Below are 19,561 nucleotides of genomic sequence, written 5' to 3'. Positions count from 1 at the left end.
CTCGTTGATACGTTTTGTCTTTTTCACGAGCTTGCTGCGATATATACAAATCGGTTGGTCCGGTCCAAGGTCTTTAAGTATCAATTTATCTCCCAAACTTCTCCTTTCGAAAGGATTGGAGAGTAGCTCTTGCACGGAATTGGGTGCGGACCGAGGTCCGGCGACTCCACCTGCACACGAAGCCATTCTCATCCAACTACTGCGTCACCTTGGTCACTCACGAGTCAAAAACAACTCACATCAACGCACGTAAGCAACGTGGGCGCCAACGTGGGCGCCAACGTGGGCGCCAACGTGGGCGCCAACGTGGGCGCCAACGTGGGCGTCAACGTGGGCGCCAATGTGAGCGCCCTCGTGACCAAAATATTTGGCGGTGCTGATTGGCTGAAATTATGTTTCGGCGGCACAGTTTACTATTGAGACTTTTGCAACGTGCTGGTTGCTGCTGTTTGGCTCGGGGGCTCCTTGCACGGCGCCCATTTTAATGAGGGTAAATGTTTCACTATTGAAGATGATGACGGTCATAAAGTGAGGTTTGACATCCCGCTGGTTCAAAGGTTTTTCACAGCGACTGCTGGTTTATAACGGTAGACGTTAGCATTTAGCACCAGTGCCTTTTACAGTTGATAGCATTGCTAATATACTGTTTGTCAGTAGCTTACATGTTTACAGCTAGAGGCTCACACACAGATTGTAGAACAGCTTTTTGATTATCATTAGTACCTATATATTTTTAATACAAATCGTCAGAGGAGGGGGATGACTTTGTCCTAGCTTAGCACAAGGACTGTGAGCAGGGGGAAACTGCTAGCCTAGCTCTTCCAAAAATGAGAGGGAAAAAAAGGATGCAACTTCTGGCATTAGATTATTTTACCAGTAGCTATGTGTTCTAACATACACTTAACACACACGTGATATTTAGAGTGGAAATATAAAAAACAACTGATCCGACTCTTAACATAAAATCAAGGCAATATATCAACTTCAAGCATTATTTTCTGTAAGTTATTCAGTAACTTTTTTAACATCTCATAATTTAGAGGTAACCCCTGAACAAAAGAAAACCAGCAAACTCTTCTTCTACATCCTCTTTCCAAGTAGCAAACAGTTTACAGCGTTGCAGAGAACTGTGAGCGTTGCAGCTAACGCCGTCTCTTCAGGGCACCATGCTGAGCACCATGTTGTGTACATCTCGTCCACGGCAGACGGTGCAATGTCCATTCAATAGAGTGAAGCAGTGAATACATTTTAGTATTGACACAAAAGTTAGCATCGCAAGTACTTTCTCGACAAAACAGTGATAGGATTTCTACATTGGATTTTGAAGTAGCGCAAAAAACGGTGATAATATATAAAGAAGGTGAATTTAGCGATCACAACGAAAATGGCCAAGACACACATTGAGCCCAGCATGTGTACCCCTTGGAAAGTCTTTAGAGTCTGGCCTGGATAGCTGGTCCTTCAGCGCTGACACACCCTGTCACTCGTGTTGGCCTCTTATGAAGCTGCTGTCTTTTAAAATATGATTATGTCTCTGCTCCTAGTTCATTCCTCGCAGATTCTTCCATCAATCGAAAAATGTGTCCAATTCAACAAAATGTTTTTTTGTGAGTGAAGGCCAGAGCTAAATTATAGATTCATTGTTTGATTGTTTAATTACAAAGGTGAGAGAACATAAATCCACATCCTCCGACTAAACTTATTTTATTTACTTTTCCATGTATTTCCATGTATTACAACATTTGCATGTTAAAATATATGCTGGATATCTTTCCCAGCCTCAAGGAAATACAATCAAATAAATTGATTCATAATTTAAAAAAACTGAACATTATACAAATGTATAAATTAATAATGTTGTGTGTAAACATTTCAAATTTAAATATAAAATGAGAAAAAAGTTTACTTAGGAAATTATTTGTCACAAAAACCTTTCTAAATGATAGTAAATTATTTAAAAATGTTTAGTCAATAAAGGTTTCCTGCCTAAAATAGTTGAAATAGAACGTAAATATTGCAAAAAAGGGCTCCAAAAAAGTTATCGGCTTAGCCAGTGTGTATTTTGTCAAGCACCACAGGAATAATCATATATTAAAAGACAGCAGCATCATAAGAGGCCAACACAATACAAAACAATAAAACTGATAAAATAGTACAAATAAATAAAATAGAATAGAACAGAATATAATAGAACAGTGCAGAATAGTCTATACACAGTAATTGGGAGGGGTTACTTAATAAAGAAAAACAAATGGTCCGTAGATACACGGACTCTTAAGCGTGTGTAACAGACCTTATTTCAGGCCTCTCACCAAAAAATGAAAAAATAAACGTTACATTTGAGGAAACCGCTAGTGCTAAAATGCTAATGAATTTACCAGTTTTAGGACTCACCTTTCAATGACTCTTTATCTATTTCTATGGCAACAGTCAGTGATGTTTGAACTGAGGGTGGGGGTTGATTGACTTTTTGATAACGTCCCCCCTCCCACTCATGTCAGTGTGTGTCTGTCCTCTGTCACCACAGCAGCGCTCAGTGCTTAAGCCTGAAGAGGGGCACCTTCTGGTCACCACACAGGATTATACAGGACTTCCTGTTTTACATCAGAAATGCACCCTCTGTTATATGTTGTTTTAACAATGTTATGTTAAAATACTATAATGTGTGTTAGTAATGTAGAGAACCTTAAAATGTAAAACATGAAGATCATGGATCTAGATAGGCTGCTGCATGATGCATCCGGCAGCTGAAGTCCCCCCCCCCCCCCCTCCATCTGTGGATGTCTTTACATTCTTTTCTTCTTGTGATACAGCAGGGATTAGTTTACTGGTCTCATTTTGTACAGGTCGTGACGGAAAACATTTTCAAAATAACCCTCCCAACCCTGAGACATTTCTTAAAACCCTGAGCCTGCGGTGTGCGACTAGCTGCTGTCCTTCAGAAGAAACGTGAGTGTGATGTCCCATCCTCTCTGTAGTCCTAATGGTGACTTTCACATAGTTCCACCATATGTCCCGTCTGTGGGCAACATGTGCTGCTGTATCCTCCCTCTCTGCTTTCTAAGGACTGGCTGTCCCAGTTAACTCTCTCCAGTGGTCGCCTTCAGGGAACGGTTCATGGAGGTGTACGAACAGTCACATGCAAATATACCATTTCAAAGAGGGCCAAAGTTATCATAGAGCAGCTTGGGTAATTTATTCCATTACGTATATGAATTTGTCAAAGGGCCTCTACTTATTATTCTGTCAATGTACAACTTAGTTCTTACTTTCACAGTTTTGGCCATGCATTTACTTTGTAATATATATTCTGTGTATGGTAACATTGTAATCCTGTAATCATTCCCATTTTAAAAGATACCAGTAATCTGATGGTGTTTTCTTTTTATTCTTAACTGTAAGAAAGTCCAGTAACCTTTTTTTTATCTTATATATAATTCCCTTATATATATATTCTGGGCCCCTCACTAAAGGTGAGGTATATTGCCTAAGTTAAGTTATAAGTTAGCAAAATCAATCAAATGAAGGTAAATGATGCTTGATACTTTAATATATGAAGAAAACAGCCATGCTACAACAAGCTTTGTGAGCTCCTTCCTTAGAGCAGAAGCCTGCATATAATAAGGGGAACTATGAAGGGTCTTTTCAAGCTTGTTATGGAAATACGTCTTTTTATCAACTAAGATTTGTTAAAACATGTTTTCAACTTTAATTGACTGAATTTATTTGAAATTGGGAAACTGTGTAATATATTGTTACATATATATTTAAGAAGTACAAAATAAGACAAGCACAAGTTTTATCTGTGGGACGTATTCCATTATACTTTTAGAATCAGCTGAGGGCCCATTCTGAATGGGCAGCGGGCTGCAGCTCGCCTCCGGGCCGTAGTTTGGACACCCCTGAAATAAACGAATCATGCAGAAGAAATGTGTGAAGAAAACAAGGAAGCTTCACAAGTGCTCCCTTGACAGAAACTCCACATATTAACACCACATTTAGTTAGTTTGAAGCGTTAATGCATGGCCAGAAGTAACAAGCTAATGTTATAACTTAAGGCCATAGACAAACTACATTACGCTTGCATGGCTGTGCATCACCACTTAGCTTAAGCTAAGCTGCTAAGCTAAGGGTGGCTAATGTTCTCTATGATAATGTTTGGCAGTCTTATTTAGTAGCTTGTTAGCAACTGCTGTTTTTACGACCCACAGAAGCTTCAGACATTAACGAATGGAGTATTTATCGACATATTTTATGATAGAAGTAGTACATAAACTTGTGTTATCCACAGATCTTACACAGACACAAAAGTTGAGTTCAAAACAAGCGCACTGGAAGTGGTAAAATGCTAACTCATTTCCAGAAGTGGGAGAAGTACTCAGATCGTGTACTCAAGTAAAAGTATACAAGTATTAGCATCAAAATATACTTAAAGTAACAAAGGTAAAAGTAGTCGTTCTGCAGATTGGTCCATTTCAGAATAATATGATATGTTCTGATTGTAATGATTGATCATTAAAGTGTTCTCAAAGCTGCTAAAGGTGCAGCTAGTTTGAATGAGTAAAAGTACACAATTTACCTCTGAATATTAATGGGGAAATAAATACAAAGTAGCAGAACAATTGAAAAGTACTAGTCTCCCAAATGGGTACTTAAGTACAGTACTTAAGTAAATGTACTTACTTACTTTTCACTACTGCTCATTTCCAGGCTTCATTCCTGCACCACTTTTATAGAGCCATTGATTTGTTAAGTTGGCTCGTGCAGTCTCTGAGAGCTAACTGCTGCGCAGAGTCAGCAGGTTGAGGATATCACATTCACGTCCAGCTGCAGTGTGTCTGCGCAGGCCTCAAAGGGTGGTCACCTGGCAGGTGCTCCACTCCTGGGGGGAGGAACAGCGGAGAGGGAGGGGAGGGAACATTAGAAGAATGTCAGGAGAAGAGAGGGAGATAAAGCAGAGGTGACAGGCAGAGAAAGAGAAAAGGGACCCACAGGTTCCAGGCAGCTGGTGTAATTATAGAGCGGCAAACTCACAGAGAGAAGAAAGGGGAAGAAAAAAGAAAAAGTTGTACGAGTAGTAGTGGCGGTCTCCACCTCCTCCCTGCCTCTGTTCAGCCCTCAGCACCTGTCCACCAGCTGGACAGGCTTCACTGGAACGTTCCCACTTCACCTGGACCACTCTGCTCCCATTTCACTTCCCTGTTCCACAAACTCACACTGTACACTTTCAACTGAGTGCATTTGGGGACACTGAGTGACATCTATAGATTTCATTGTGTCTTCTAAAGGACCACCGTTCAGTTTTCTTCAGTTTGTTAGCATGTGTTAGGATATGATAGGATACGAAAGCCTCTTTGGACTACAGCTATAACCTGAAACTCACACAGTTAGCAGTTAGCATGGGTTAATAATGCTTAACAATTACTTATCAATTATGACCGATCTCCAGGTAGCGGAACAGCTACAGTGATGTTACCGTGGAAACCCAGCAAAGAGCTCTGTTGACCAAGGAGTCCAAGTGCGCAACGGGAGAGTGATGCAAGAGTGAGCTACATCAGTAAGTTCAAACACATAGTTCTCAACACCACCGAGAGTGTGCTCTGCGCTTAGTATAGAACTGATGCTGTCTTCAGTCAGGGTGGTGTTTGTCAAGTTCACAAGAGCACATTTGGGCGCCCCCTTAATGTGATATTTGAAACCACGTGAACATTTTCTAACAGTGCAGTTGTGTTTGTGTTTGCTTGTGTTCCCGACGACCTCTTTCATCATGCCTGAATGATTCTACCTGCTCACTAACTTATTTGTTAGCCTCTAAACGTTCAAATGGCTGCTGCTTCCCGTGTCTTGCTTTGGACAGTAATGTTAACATGCTGCTAGCGGTAGCCATCTTGATGATGATAGATAGAGAATGTGGAGACTTGTAGGCCTATAGCAGTGTTTTGTTGAGGGGGACCTGGGTAACACTTGCAGTAAGGTAGAAGCGTGGTGATTGGCCGATGCATAGCGAAGTGCACCTACTGCAGTGTGCAGTTTAAACATGTCCTGGAAGTATGAATGACTGGATCCATCCTCAGCACTGTAGACCAGCAGCCTGGAGGTGAGGGAACAGAGGAGGAGTAATGCCATGGAAGGTCTGCAACAGGAAGTGACTGTCATCAGGCCACAGAGCTGCATCGAGCTCATCGGAGATGGCAGCAGTGACTCAGGTTTGATCAAAATAGCCATGTATTGACATGTGGGCCTAATGTCTTTCTTTGTTGTACATATGATGTTATCAGGTGGGCTGATCCAGTGTATCCGTGAGATTGTGGCGGGCTGCCATCTTCTTAATCTCCTGATTTGTAACAAATCGCTCATGAGACATGATCAGAGGCGCAGAGGGCGCAGTGAGCTCAGAGGACAAAGGTCAAAGAAAGAGGTGTGACCTGAGGAGGTGGAAAAGCACTGGAAGCGAGCAGACTGGAAACACACACACCTTCACAGTGTTTACTATGTCTGTACGCATGATGTAAGAGCCAAGCAGTGGTCTAGACTTTGTCTCCTAGATAGCCTTCATTTAGCCACAAGCTACCACTTTCTATATTGTATTTCACATATAATATATTGGAGCACAATATGCACATTAAACTTTAAATTAAAATATTTAATATTTATTCAGCATTTAACATTGCCTTATTCTGTTAATATAAATATGTTTATTTTTATCCTTTTATTGCACAATTTGACTCTAATTTGTTATGTTTACATTTTATTTATATTTTTATATTATTTCATTACAAAATGGAAAAAACTGTCAAAAAACGAATTAGAGTCAAGGAAAAGAAGGTTCAAAACGAGTAAATCCAGATTTAAAAAAAAGATATGCACTCTATAGCACACAAATCCTTTCATTCGGGTTTATTGATGTAAGTGCAAATGAATTAGTGTGTAATCCAGTACCTTTGTTCAGTTCCATAACAGATCAACTGGTGTCTTGAGAAGATATAGTGCTCTCAACAAGGAACTTCTTTGTTATTTCCAATTCATCTCAGAAAGGCAGCTTCTTCTTCTTCTTCTTTTTGAAAGATAAACCTCTTAAAGTGTAAGGTTTATTATTGATCACATTTTAAATTAAAGTTTTGGTGCAAAATAATTCAAATTGGTTAAGGTTTAGGGTGGAAAAATAAACTGACATTTGAAAGGGAGGTTTGAATTCACTCTTTCTTAATTATTTGAGGCATGTTTCATTCATGTCCCCCTGCAGGAGGAAATGTTATAACTTTATTGATCCCATTACTTTTGTCTGCACAATAAACAGGTTAACAATAATTTGGCCTACATTCTGGATAATGACACAGTACGAGCACGAACCAACTTTTACAACATACAACGTATTCAGTGTGTCTGTGATGCTCAGGAAGCACAATCAGCTTTTCCCGAGTGTCCTGGCCATTTTTTTTAAATCATTTTCTTTTTGATTATACTAGGCCTATAGTTAGAAAACTATAATGTGGCTTCATAACATTTTCCCATGAAAAATCCACAGATGCAGAGCAATGTGTGAAAAGTACAATACGTCAGAGCAAATTGCAATTGATTGTTTGCCCAGTAGATGTCAGCATTACACCACTTATCAAAGTGTAGGTTTTATAATCATTAACTGTTTCACCATAGGCACAGCGGCTCGTTGGTCTAGGGGTATGATTCTCGCTTTGGGTGCGAGAGGTCCCGGGTTCAAATCCCGGACGAGCCCACATTTTAGTCACATATTGCTAACATTTCTTTTTTGATGCCATGATAAACTTAACAGTTTTCCATTGTTTATCTGAACCGAAATTAAGCTGATGTCTGTTTTTCAATCGACAGCATATACTCATAAATGATAACATATACACAATACTGAAGGACATGCATACGCCAGATATCGACATCTCTGCTCGCGCGCGCACGCACACATACACACACATGCACACACACACACACACACACACACACACACACACACACACACACACACACACACACACACACACACACACACACACACACACACACACACACACACACACAAAAACTTCATCTCATATCAGGTAACCTTATGGAGCTAATTTCTTGCCATAACTCCACAAACAAACTAAACAGGTTTTACAAATGCCTCATGATTCACTAACAAACACAATGTGGTTTGCAAATACAAAACACCATCTACAAACTAATGCATTTAGTTTTGTTAAGAAAAACGTATCTATCAAACAAACACATAACATTTTTCGAATAAATCATGTTTCAGAGACAAATTCAGCATAGGTTTTACAACTACATAACTTTTTTTTACAAGTACAACATTTTTTCTTCTCACGGAGGAATATTACTGCCAAAAGTCACTTGGCAGTAATATTCCGCCGTGGTTGTGCTCAGAGCCATATAATAGCGCTGGTTGTGCTCACACACAATAGAGGCTTCTCAATTCTTAAATGTCCCCTCCTCGACTCCTCGGTCCTCTGCTCGCATCTCCTGTGGGCGGGACTAAGTCTCGAGGAGGGCAGTCGAGGAGGGGAGGCGAGGAGGGGAAATTTAAGAATTGAGAAGCCTCTAGTCACACTTGAGAGGCTTCTCAATACTCAAATTTCCCCTCCTCGACTCCCCTCCTCGACTCCCCTCCTCGAGACTTAGTCCCGCCCACAGGAGATGCGAGCGGAGGACCGAGGAGGGGAACCGAGGAGAGAGGAGGGGAAGCAGCAGACGTTTAAAGAAATGAGAACTCCTCTCCTCTGAGCGGTCATATTAAAGCGACGTCCGTTCATTATTACGTGGCAACAGCTGCATCGTCTGTCGAGTGTTTTGTCATATTTTATAATCTCGGCTGGATCAGCTGAACAATGTTCCCCCACATATTTACTTTGAATTCATTGAGAGTGCGGTATAATGAGACAATACCAGGCTACAGATGCGGACACACACACACACAAATATATTTATATAAATATATGCAATTCAAAGTATGAGAGCACTCTCATAATAACGTAACACAATCAGAGACTGGATATATCCCCCCCCCCCCTCTCTCTAGTCGCTGAAATGGGGAATTGAAATTACGGGCCAAAAGTTGTATTTGCAAGTATTAAAAGTAAGGACACCAAACGAACTGAGACCCGTCTGTCCGCCGCATCTACGCACTGTACAACACACACCTACAGCTCCTAAAGCATAATCAGGCTACAGCCGTTGTGTATTTTATTATGTGAAGCACTAAATGGTTTTAGAAAAATATCGACTCTTTGTTTGTAGATATCTACTAAACTAAAGCAAATAAAGAGAGTAGGCCTGTTCTACTGAGTGATATATATTTTACACACTGCTCTGCTTTCTGCACGGGCCTCACAGCTGTTCTCACTGTAAACATCGCGTTGCGATGAGAGCAGTTTCTAAAATAATATCCAGGGGTTGCATGCAGAGCTGTCATTGGCTGAGATAAGTCCGGCCGTGCGTCACGCCTCCAACGTTCCCGGAAATGCATCCGCGGAGGAGCCGTGGAGGAACCATCAGTGTATCCTCGGTTATAGCTCCTCCAGAGAGCCTCCTCGACGCTCGATCCTCGGTCCTCGGTCCTCGGTCCTCGGTGTGCATTTAGAGAAATGAGACGTCCTTCAAAATGGCGCGCTGAAATTCATTTCCGGGTCACTACCGGAGGACCGAGGAGTCGAGGAGGGGAGGAGGGGAAATTTGAGTATTGAGAAGCCTCTATGCTCACTCACACATGCTCCACGGCAGCAGGGGGCGCTACTGAGTCCATTGGGAAGGCGGGAGGTTGAGCAGAGCATGGAACAGCCTTTGACAGTCTGATGGCAGCGGTGTTTCTTGCGATCCAGCGATCTGGGTCAGTGTTATTGTGATAATATTATAAACAAGGTGAATTTAGAGATCACAACGAAAACAGCCAATACACACATTGAGCCCAGAAAATGAATGTTATTAGGGGCTGTAAATATAATAAGCCTATGGGTAAAATGGACAACATTGTAACTAAGGAGATTTAAACTATACCGCGATTCTGTACTGCAGTCACTCAGACGTCTCTCGAGTTTGTCTTTTCAACAGTGGCGGCTGGTGGAAAATATTTTTGGTCGGGCTATTGATAGAGTGAGTAAAACTTTTTTTTTTGGGAGAAATGACCCCTTAAATTAGGACTTCTGGTGATGTAATGGCGCGTTTCCAGTGCAGCGCGGAGCTCGCTTTAATGCTGCGTTCAGACCGGATGCGATGCGAATATTCGCTTCGCTCTAAACGCTCCTATCGCATCGCTCTAGTCGCTCGAGTTTCACCGCGGCTGCCAGCTGTGTTTACTCGCATTATTCAAACAAGACGAGCTGGCTCGGGAGCTACAACTACAACAACATGAACATATTTTACCGTGATTGAATTGTAATACACGTTTCTAAATGATGCCGACGTAACAACATACTGATACCGGTTAGTAAAAACCATGAATTAATGCTTTGACAAGTCTGCAGACAGACGGCAGGCGAAACACCTTTTAGAATGCTTGTTTTCTGAATGGAGATTGGGTCGACCAGGCTAAGCTAACGTTGTATATGCTCACTCCACACTCATAACAACGGCCTACAGACATAAATAAACCAGCGACTGTATTCGCCATGACACAGACAGTGCCGAGCCGTGTGGGCCCCGTTTTTGGTTGCGTTTCCACTTGGCCTAGTACCGGCTAGCGGGTCCTAATTCACAGTTTTTCTGGCCTCATAAAATCGTGTTTCTAGGGCCAGGAACAACCAGGCTGAGTCGGGCTGAGTATGCTAAACTAGAGAGAGAATCGCTGGCAAGGGGGCTACACCTACAACAAGATGAACATATGTTACCGTGATTTAATTGTAATACACGTTTCAAAATGATGCCGAATTAACAACATACTGATACCGGTTAGTAAAAACCATGAATTAATGCTTTGACAAGTCTGCAGACAGACGGCAGGCGAAAGACCTTTTAAAATGCGTGTTTTCTAAATGGAGCTTGGCTAAGCTAACGTTATATGCTCCGACCGTCCACACTCACAACAACGGCCTATACAGACATAAATAAACCAGCGACTGTATTCTCCATGACACAGGCAGTCTGTGGTGTGTACTTGTTTAACTTTTGTCTAGTTTCTGAACAGATCGTATCTGTCCCCGGCTGTTTGAAGAGCAAGCACAAAAGACAGCATTTACCTGTTTGCATCGAGCTAGCCATGCCTTTCTGGTGTACCAGCTACGTGAGAAGCCTCGTTGATACGTTTTGTCTTTTTCACGAGCTTGCTGCGATATATACAAATCGAGTTGGTCCGGTCCAAGGTCTTTAAGTATCAATTTATCTCCCAAACTTCCCCTTTCGAAAGGATTGGAGAGTAGCTCTTGCACGGAATTGGGTGCGGACCGAGGTCCGGCGACTCCACCTGCACACGAAGCCATTCTCATCCAACTACTGCGTCACCTTGGTCACTCACGAGTCTAAAAAACAACTCACATCAACGCACGTAAGCAACGTGGGCGCCAACGTGGGCGCCAACGTGGGCGCCAACGTGGGCGCCAACGTGGGCGCCAACGTGGGCGTCAACGTGGGCGCCAATGTGAGCGCCCTCGTGACCAAAATATTTGGCGGTGCTGATTGGCTGAAATTATGTTTCGGCGGCACAGTTTACTATTGAGACTTTTGCAACGTGCTGGTTGCTGCTGTTTGGCTCGGGGGCTCCTTGCACGGCGCCCGGTAATGATAAACTAATGCCACGGGCAAGGCCAGGCAGGAAACATGTGACTTATCAGTAACTTTAGACATCGTAACACAATTTTAAACGAGATTTTATTGTAGATTATACATTTTACTGATACCAATTGTACGATATTTCCCTTGTTCATTAAAAATATAAAATATATATTTTTTTTTTAAATATATATTTTTTAAATATATATTTTTTAATTTTATATTTTTTTAAATATTTTTTTTTGTATGTGGGAAGAGGTGGGGTGGCGCCCCTAGCGCACCTATGGGCCAGCCGCCACTGCTTTTCAAATCAGCTGCTCTTCATTTTCTTTCCTGCTATATTCAATGAGTGATACAAATATTTTTTACCACAAGTTCTTAAGGAAACTGACACTGTTGGACTCGGTACTAGTTGACTGTTACCAGAAATAAAAGGAAGTACTTTTACTGTGTACTTTGTGAGTAATCCTCTATGAGAGTCCCCTCCATATAGGGTACATAATGCATGTTTTCTGCTATCTTTGATGAATGATACAAATAAAATGTTACCATTAGTTCTTAATGAAATTGATACTGTTTGACTTTGTATTAGTAAGCCTACTACTAACAATATATTGAAGTACTTTTACTGTGTATTTATTGAGAAATACTCTGTCAAAGTCCCCTGCTAAGAACAATATCAAGCCACTTCTGCTCAGTTTGATGAGTGAATTATTTGTTGTTGCCATTAGTTATTCGTGAGATTGATCCTGTTGGACTCAGTACTACTGAAACTACCCCCACAAGTACTATGAAGTACTTATTGTGTACTTTTCCAGTAATCCTCTGTCAATGTCCCCTCCTGAGTACAAGAATGCATGTTTTTCTTTTAATAAGCTTTAAAAAACATTTCTTCCTGAGACTGATATTGTTGGACAGAGTATTTTAAGAGGATGACAGACATGATATCAGCAATACTTCCAGTCAGTACTCCGGCAGCAGCATGTTTACACCTTGGAACTTCTTTAGAGTCTGGCCTGGATAGCTGGTCACAACTATCCTTCAGCACACTGACACACTCTGTCACTTTGGTTGGCCTCTTATGATGCTGCTGTCTTTTAATATATAATTATTCCTCAGCCGCTAATTCGTTCCTCGCAGATTCTTCAGTCTCAGCCTCCTCCTTCCATCAGTCCCAGTCAACGCCTCCAGCACACTTCCAGTGTCTGACTCCATATGATATTGTCCTGATGCTGTAAGGGTGATGCCCCATGATCACAACATGACCCCTCTAGAGTCTGAGCACCAAGGACCTCATATTATGTCTGTCATTAATGTTAAATCAGCCATTATAACAATTTTCTTTCCTTTTTTCTCTTCTCTTAACTGGAAAGTCCTTTTCCTGCACCATTTGAAGGCTTCAAAACAGGCATTTTTACTGTATGTGTTTAGAGAAATGACACAATCAATGGCCCAGAATTGTACTTTATAAACTATGAATCTTGTGGTGCTTGAAGAACTACAGACTGGTTAAACTGGCCAGGTTATATATATATATATAAATATATATATCATATATATATATGCCTTTTTTGGAGCCCTTTATTGCAATATGTATTCATATGTCACTAGTTATTTAAACAAACCACTATCTGAGGATAACAAGCAACCATAAAACCCCCTTTATCTAGAGAGCCATTGAAGCCCATGAAGAATTGTTCTTTCCACAAATCTTGCTGTATTAGCCTGACCTTTTTAGAGAGATTTAGAAAAAACAAAACCCACCTCTGGGGTCCTTTGGGTATATTTGCCATATCTCTGGAACCTGTTGAGGTCTCCATATTAAGTTGAATAATTAAAACGAAAGTTAATATAATCAAATATTATCAAATAATAATCAAATATAATCAAATATATTGTTGTATAACCCACAATGAAAATGCATTATATTTCATGTTGTTCTATAATCACAGCATTTACAAACACAAGGGGTTTGGTCAATTGAGTGTAAGGCCTATTATAGTTGATCACTAAGAGGGGAGACAGTTGTCTTCACTCACAGCAAGCTGTGCACAGGAGACCCCTGACTCAATGCATAAGTACTGAAGCCCCAAAATGGGTTTAGGCCATACCATAGGAGAATATGTCTGGACATGTCCAGTCCTGCACACCAGAGGCCATGACCTTTCCCCACATACAGTATATGGGTATGGAGGTGTGTCTTTGGTCTTCTGTCCCTGTGTGGAGCATGAAAGCACTGGTTGAGAGGGAGAAAGCGCCAGAGCGGGGTTTTCCTTTGTAAGCTCTCTGAAATTGACTTTTTTGAATATATTGTTGAATTCAAGTTTTAATGTGTTTTTTATTACCGACCATTTAAGAGGATATTCCTCTAAATTCTGTCGGAAGAATTTAAAAGGTACAATTTAAATGTCACAACTGAGGTGAGCCAGTTGAGGTTAGAATGTAAATGTCAGAACTGAGGTGGGCCAGTTGAGGTTAGAATGTAAATGTCACAACTGAGGTGAGCCAGTTGAGGTTAGAATGTAAATGTCAGAACTGAGGTGGGCCAGTTGAGGTTAGAAATGAAATGTTACAACTTACAGATAAGGAAGTCCGGATCGGCAGATGGCAGATGGAGCTAGACTCCGAACTGCGCGCATCCGGTGTTGTTGGCAATCCTAGAGAAAGCTTTTCACTTCCTTCTCATCCACCTGCCTTCAATGTAGGGAAAAATGTTGCGTTAGTGCCGGTTTTCCGTGAGGCTGAAGTGGATGCGTATTTTGGTGCGTTTGAACGCATGGCAGCGGCATTACAGTGGCAGCTGACGCCTGGGCTCTGTGAGTGCAGTGTAAACTTCACGGGAGAGCTCAGGAGGCGGCTGCTGCTCTTTCAGTGGAAGACAGCCTATGTTACGACCTGGTAAAGCGTGCCATACTTAGGGTGTACGAGTTAGTTCCCGAGGCTTATCGGCAGAAGTTCAGGAATCACAGAAAGGGGGCTAATCAAACACATGTCGAGTATGCCAGGGAGAAGGGGATGTTGCTCCATAAATGGATTGATTCATGTGACGCTGCAGAGTATTCTGCCTTTAAAGAATTAATCCTGATGGAGGAATTTAAGAGGGGATTACCTGACCGTGTTGTGGGGCACCTAAATGACCAGAAAGTGCAATCTCTCTCCGCAGCTGCTGTGCTGGCAGACGAATATGTGCTAATGCATAAAACGGTGTTTTCTCCGGCCATTGCTGAGAACTCTCGCCGCATGCCGGGGGCACCTGTTGGTCAGCCAGCGAGAGTATTCACGAGGAATAGAGAGGAGAGAGAGTGTCACTATTGTCATCAGCCTGGGCATCTAATTGGTAATTGTATGCTTCTGAAGCGGAAGGAGCAGCCACCAAACATGACTAGGCCGAAAGGCATCGGCTTAATCAATACCAGCTCACTCAGTATTTCCACAACTGACAATGAGGAGGAAATAGATCCCTGTTTTAAGCCTTTTGTGTTCGAGGGATTGATATCACTAACAGGTGAGTCAGACGATCAGAGACCCGTCCGCATTCTACGAGACACTGGAGGCTCACAGTCAGTGATTGTGGCCTCGGCTCTGCCATTCTCAGACAAGTCAGCGTGTGGGTATGGATCACTATTATGTGGCATTGAAATGGGTTACGTGCCCCGTCCCGTACACAGTGTACACATACAGTCAAAATGAATTACTGGATTTTCCCCTGTTGCTGTGTGCCCAGCATTACCCATACGGGGTATAGTCCTTTTAATGGGAAACGACATCGCAGGAGGTAAGGTAACTCCTGCACTTGAAATATTGGATTCTCCTCAGACTGTGTTGTCTGAGGCCACAAATGCTCACATTTTCCCCATTTGTGCTGTCACTCGCGCGCAGGCGCATAAGAGTGACTCGGAGGTGTCGCTAAATGATACTATGTTTGGGACCCTGTTGTACAGATGAAAAAATGTCAGAGGAAAAGCCAGCAGTGGCGATTTCCGTTCTCCCTGCTATGACCGCTGCGCCAGCGCAACCTGCCAGCCCAGCCGTTGACGGTTCCACACTCCCGGTAACCCGAGAGCGGTTACTCGCCGCGCACAGGGCGGATCCGACGCTTGCGAAGTGTTTCGAGCAGGTGGTGAGTAATAGCAAAGCAAGGGGTGAGAAGGTGGCTTATGTGTTGGATAAGGAGATATTAGTGTGCCAATGGTCCCTCACTGCTACTGCTGAAGCTGACTGGAGTGTAGTGCATCAGGTAGTCGTGCCGGTGCCATACCGTCAACATGTACTATCCGTAGCGCATGAAAGCCAATGGTCAGGACACTTGGGCGTGACTAAAACTTATCAGATCATTCTCAAACATTTCTTTTGGCCAGGGTTAAAGAAGGATGTATCTAGCTTTTGCCGTTGCTGTCATGTGTGCCAGGTTGTCGGTAAGCCTAATCAGAAAATTCCTCAAGCTCCGTTACATCCTATACCGGCTATAGGTGAGCTCTTTGACCGGGTGTTGATCGACTGTGTTGGTCCTTTACCACGTACGAAAACAGGTCAACAGTACTTGCTCACCATAATGTGTACGTCGACTCGTTTTCCGGAAGCTATTCCCCTGCGTAGCATTACTTCAACATCTGTAGTTAAGGCCTTGACGAAGTTCTTTTTTACATTTGGAATCCCGCGTGTAATCCAGAGTGACCAAGGGACACATTTTAAATCCAAGTTGTTCAAACAGGTCCTCCAAACACTGCGTGTTAAACATGTCATATCCAGTGCGTATCATCCCGAGTCGCAGGGGGCGTTAGAACGGTGGCATCAGACGTTAAAAAGCATGCTGCGAAAGTACTGTATGGAAACAGAGAAGAATTGGGATAAGGGAATTCCCTTTGTTTTGTTCGCAGCCCGTGAAGCTGTTCAGGAGTCATTAGGATTCAGTCCCGCGGAGCTCGTCTTCGGCCATACGCCCCGCGGTCCACTTACAATTCTACATGATGAGTTTCTTTCGGCTGATACTCCTCCAGATACGAACGTATTAGATTACGTTAGTCAGTTTCGTGAGCGTTTGCAAATTCACTCGCTAGAGAGTCGCTATCCGCCTCACAAGCGGTCATGAAGCGGAACTATGACCGTGCCGCTGTCCCTAGGCACTTTGAAATAGGTGATAAGGTCCTCGCACTATTGCCTATCCCCGGTTCTGCGCTCTCAGCCAAATTCCTCGGCCCGCACGAAATCCGTGATTGTCTCAGTGACACAGATTACGTGATTGGTACTCCAGAGAGACGACGAAAAACGCGCGTCTGCCATGTAAACATGTTGAAGCGTTATTATGCACGCACCACCACTGATAGTACGCCGGCCGGTTCAGCTAATCAAAGAGTAGCTGCTTCCGCCTTAATAGTGGTAGATAGTTCCGGCCCCTCTGACGACGGTTTGATGATGCGCTCACGTCACCAGCCGGGTGCTCGGTTATGCAACTCGGAGATGGTAAAGACATTGCCCACTGTGTTAGGTCATCTGCAGGAGGCCCAGCAGCATGACATAACCCAGTTGGTGGATGGTTTCCCGAGCCTTTTCCATGATGTCCCGACACAAACTAATGTGATAACGCATGACATCGATGTAAAGGGCGCGAGGCCGATTAAACAACATCCGTACCGTGCCAATCCGACCAAGCGCGAGCTTATGAAACAGGAGGCTGAGTATCTTGTATCAAATGGCCTGGCGACACAGAGCTCTAGCCCATGGTGTTCGCCGTGTCTGGTAGAGGCGAAATCTGATGGTTCTCCGCGCTTTATTACGGACTACCGTAAGGTGAACGCTGTTACGGTAACAGATTGCTACCCATTGCCGAGAATGGAGGATTGCATTGATAATTTAGGTTCCGCTCAGTATGTCAGTAAATTGGACCTACTTAAGGGTTACTGGCAGGTACCTTTAACGGGCCGTGCCTCAAAAATCTCCGCTTTCGCTACGCCTGACTGTTTTCTGCAATATACAGTCATGGCGTTTGGTATGTGTAATGCTCCCGCTACATTTCAAAGATTGGAGAATACTGTCCTCTCCGGAATAAGCAATTGTAACGCATATTTGGATGATCTGATTGTGTACACGCCCACATGGGAGATGCACATGAAGATCCTGGGGCAGGTATTCACCCGGCTCGCACAGGCGTCTCTTACTTTGAATCTGGCCAAATGTGAATTTGGTAAAGCTACGGTCACCTATTTAGGAAAGCAGGTTGGGCAAGGCCAAGTCAGACCAGTGGAGGCTAAGGTTACTGCGGTGGCTGAATGTGCGGTGCCCGGCACCAGGAGTGATCTCCGCCGTTTCCTCGGCATGGCAGGCTACTACCGCAGTTTCTGCCGCAACTTCTCCACTGTAGCCCAACCCCTCACTAGGTTGATAAGTCCCAAGGTGGATTATGTTTGGACCCCTGAGTGCCAGCATGCCTTTGAGTGTGTAAAGACACTCTTGAGTCACGCTCCGGTGCTCGCTGCTCCCAATCTTGCTAAACCCTTCAAACTCGAGGTGGATGCTAGTGCAGTGGGGGCCGGTGCTGTTTTACTGCAGGAGGATGCGGATGGAGTTGATCATCCTGTCTGCTATTTCTCCCGTAAGTTCAACAAACATCAGGTACGCTACTCTACCATTGAAAAGGAGACCCTTGCTTTGTTGTTAGCTCTCCAGCACTTTGAGGTTTATGTCGGGTCCAGTTCTTTGCCGGTTGCAGTGTTTACCGATCATAACCCCATTGTCTTTTTGTCCCGCATGTACAACCACAATCAGCGTCTCATGCGGTGGGCTCTGATCGTCCAGGACCACAACCTGCAAATCTGCCACAAGAAAGGGTCAGAAAATGTGTTCGCAGATGCGTTGTGCAGGCTGGAACGATGTGTTCTGTGGTTATGGTGTTTTATGGTTCACAAAAACCCTGTGGGGTTTGTGTTTTAAGGGGGGGGGTGTTACAGCCGTTGCTACCTTGTGCCTTTAACGTTGTGCCTATGTAAATGAGCTGTGCAGTTCCCCTGCTGTCATTGGCCGTCCCGACCTCGCAACATCTGCGGTGATTGGACGGACGTCACCCAATCCCCGCCCGCTTCTGCCTCGTCATCCGGGGGAGGAGGGAGGAGTACAAAGGCCGGGCACGACATCATTCGGGAGGCTCTGTATTTTGTGACAGACGCCTCAACCCCCTCCTTGTGACAAAGCCTTCCTTCTGAGAATTCTGAGACTATTTAGCCGTGTGCATTGTGTATTAGCTACACTGATTAGCAGTGTCTTTAGTAGGGTATCTGGGCGAGCACACTGAGTAGCAGTGTGTCGTCGGGTTCTGTGTTAGAGTAGGGTTTGTGTGCGTATACTGCGTAGATCCAGGTGATTAGCACCTGTAGACCCGCATCCCTGTGTGCGTATACTGCGTAGATCCAGGTGATTAGCACCTGTAGACCAGCATCCCTGTGTGCGTATACTGCGTAGATCCAGGTTGATTAGCACCTGTAGACCCGCATCCCTGTGTGCGTATACTGCGTAGATCCAGGTGATTAGCACCTGTAGACCAGCATCCCTGTGTGCGTATACTGCGTAGATCCAGGTGATTAGCACCTGTAGACCAGCATCCCTGTGTGCGTATACTGCGTAGATCCAGGTTGATTAGCACCTGTAGACCCGCACCAGCTGTGTGTTTCCACAGTCCCATTTAGTTTATTGTTTGTTTCCACTTTAGAAGTGAGATTCCTTTCCTTTTGTGCAGCGGGGCAACTCTCTTTTGGAGACCCCAGGTTGACCCGTTGTTGGGCCAAGCTGTTTCAGTGCAACGTTTTTGCTCAGTTGCAGTTACCAATAAAACCACCACCCA

General features: G+C 43.6%; 1 long non-coding RNA gene and 1 other non-coding gene across 2 annotated transcripts; one reads left to right on the top strand and one right to left on the bottom strand.

Annotated features, from left to right (window-relative positions):
* Positions 1-3,812: 3,812 nt before the first annotated feature.
* On the bottom strand, positions 3,813-5,189 carry LOC117447696 (uncharacterized). Its single transcript, XR_004552263.2, has 3 exons — positions 5,035-5,189; positions 4,688-4,882; positions 3,813-3,902 (listed from the first exon to the last, which is right to left on the bottom strand). It is a non-coding gene; the product is annotated as an uncharacterized lncRNA (long non-coding RNA).
* Positions 5,190-7,660: 2,471 nt separating this feature from the next.
* Positions 7,661-7,732, top strand: trnap-ugg (transfer RNA proline (anticodon UGG)). The gene has a single exon. It is a non-coding gene; the product is annotated as a tRNA-Pro (tRNA).
* The last annotated feature ends 11,829 nt before the right edge of the window (positions 7,733-19,561 follow it).

The sequence above is a fragment of the Pseudochaenichthys georgianus genome, chromosome 6, assembly GCF_902827115.2.
Source record: "Pseudochaenichthys georgianus chromosome 6, fPseGeo1.2, whole genome shotgun sequence".
NCBI classification, from domain to species: domain Eukaryota; kingdom Metazoa; phylum Chordata; class Actinopteri; order Perciformes; family Channichthyidae; genus Pseudochaenichthys; species Pseudochaenichthys georgianus.
This window is presented reverse-complemented; position numbering and strand designations above follow the sequence as displayed.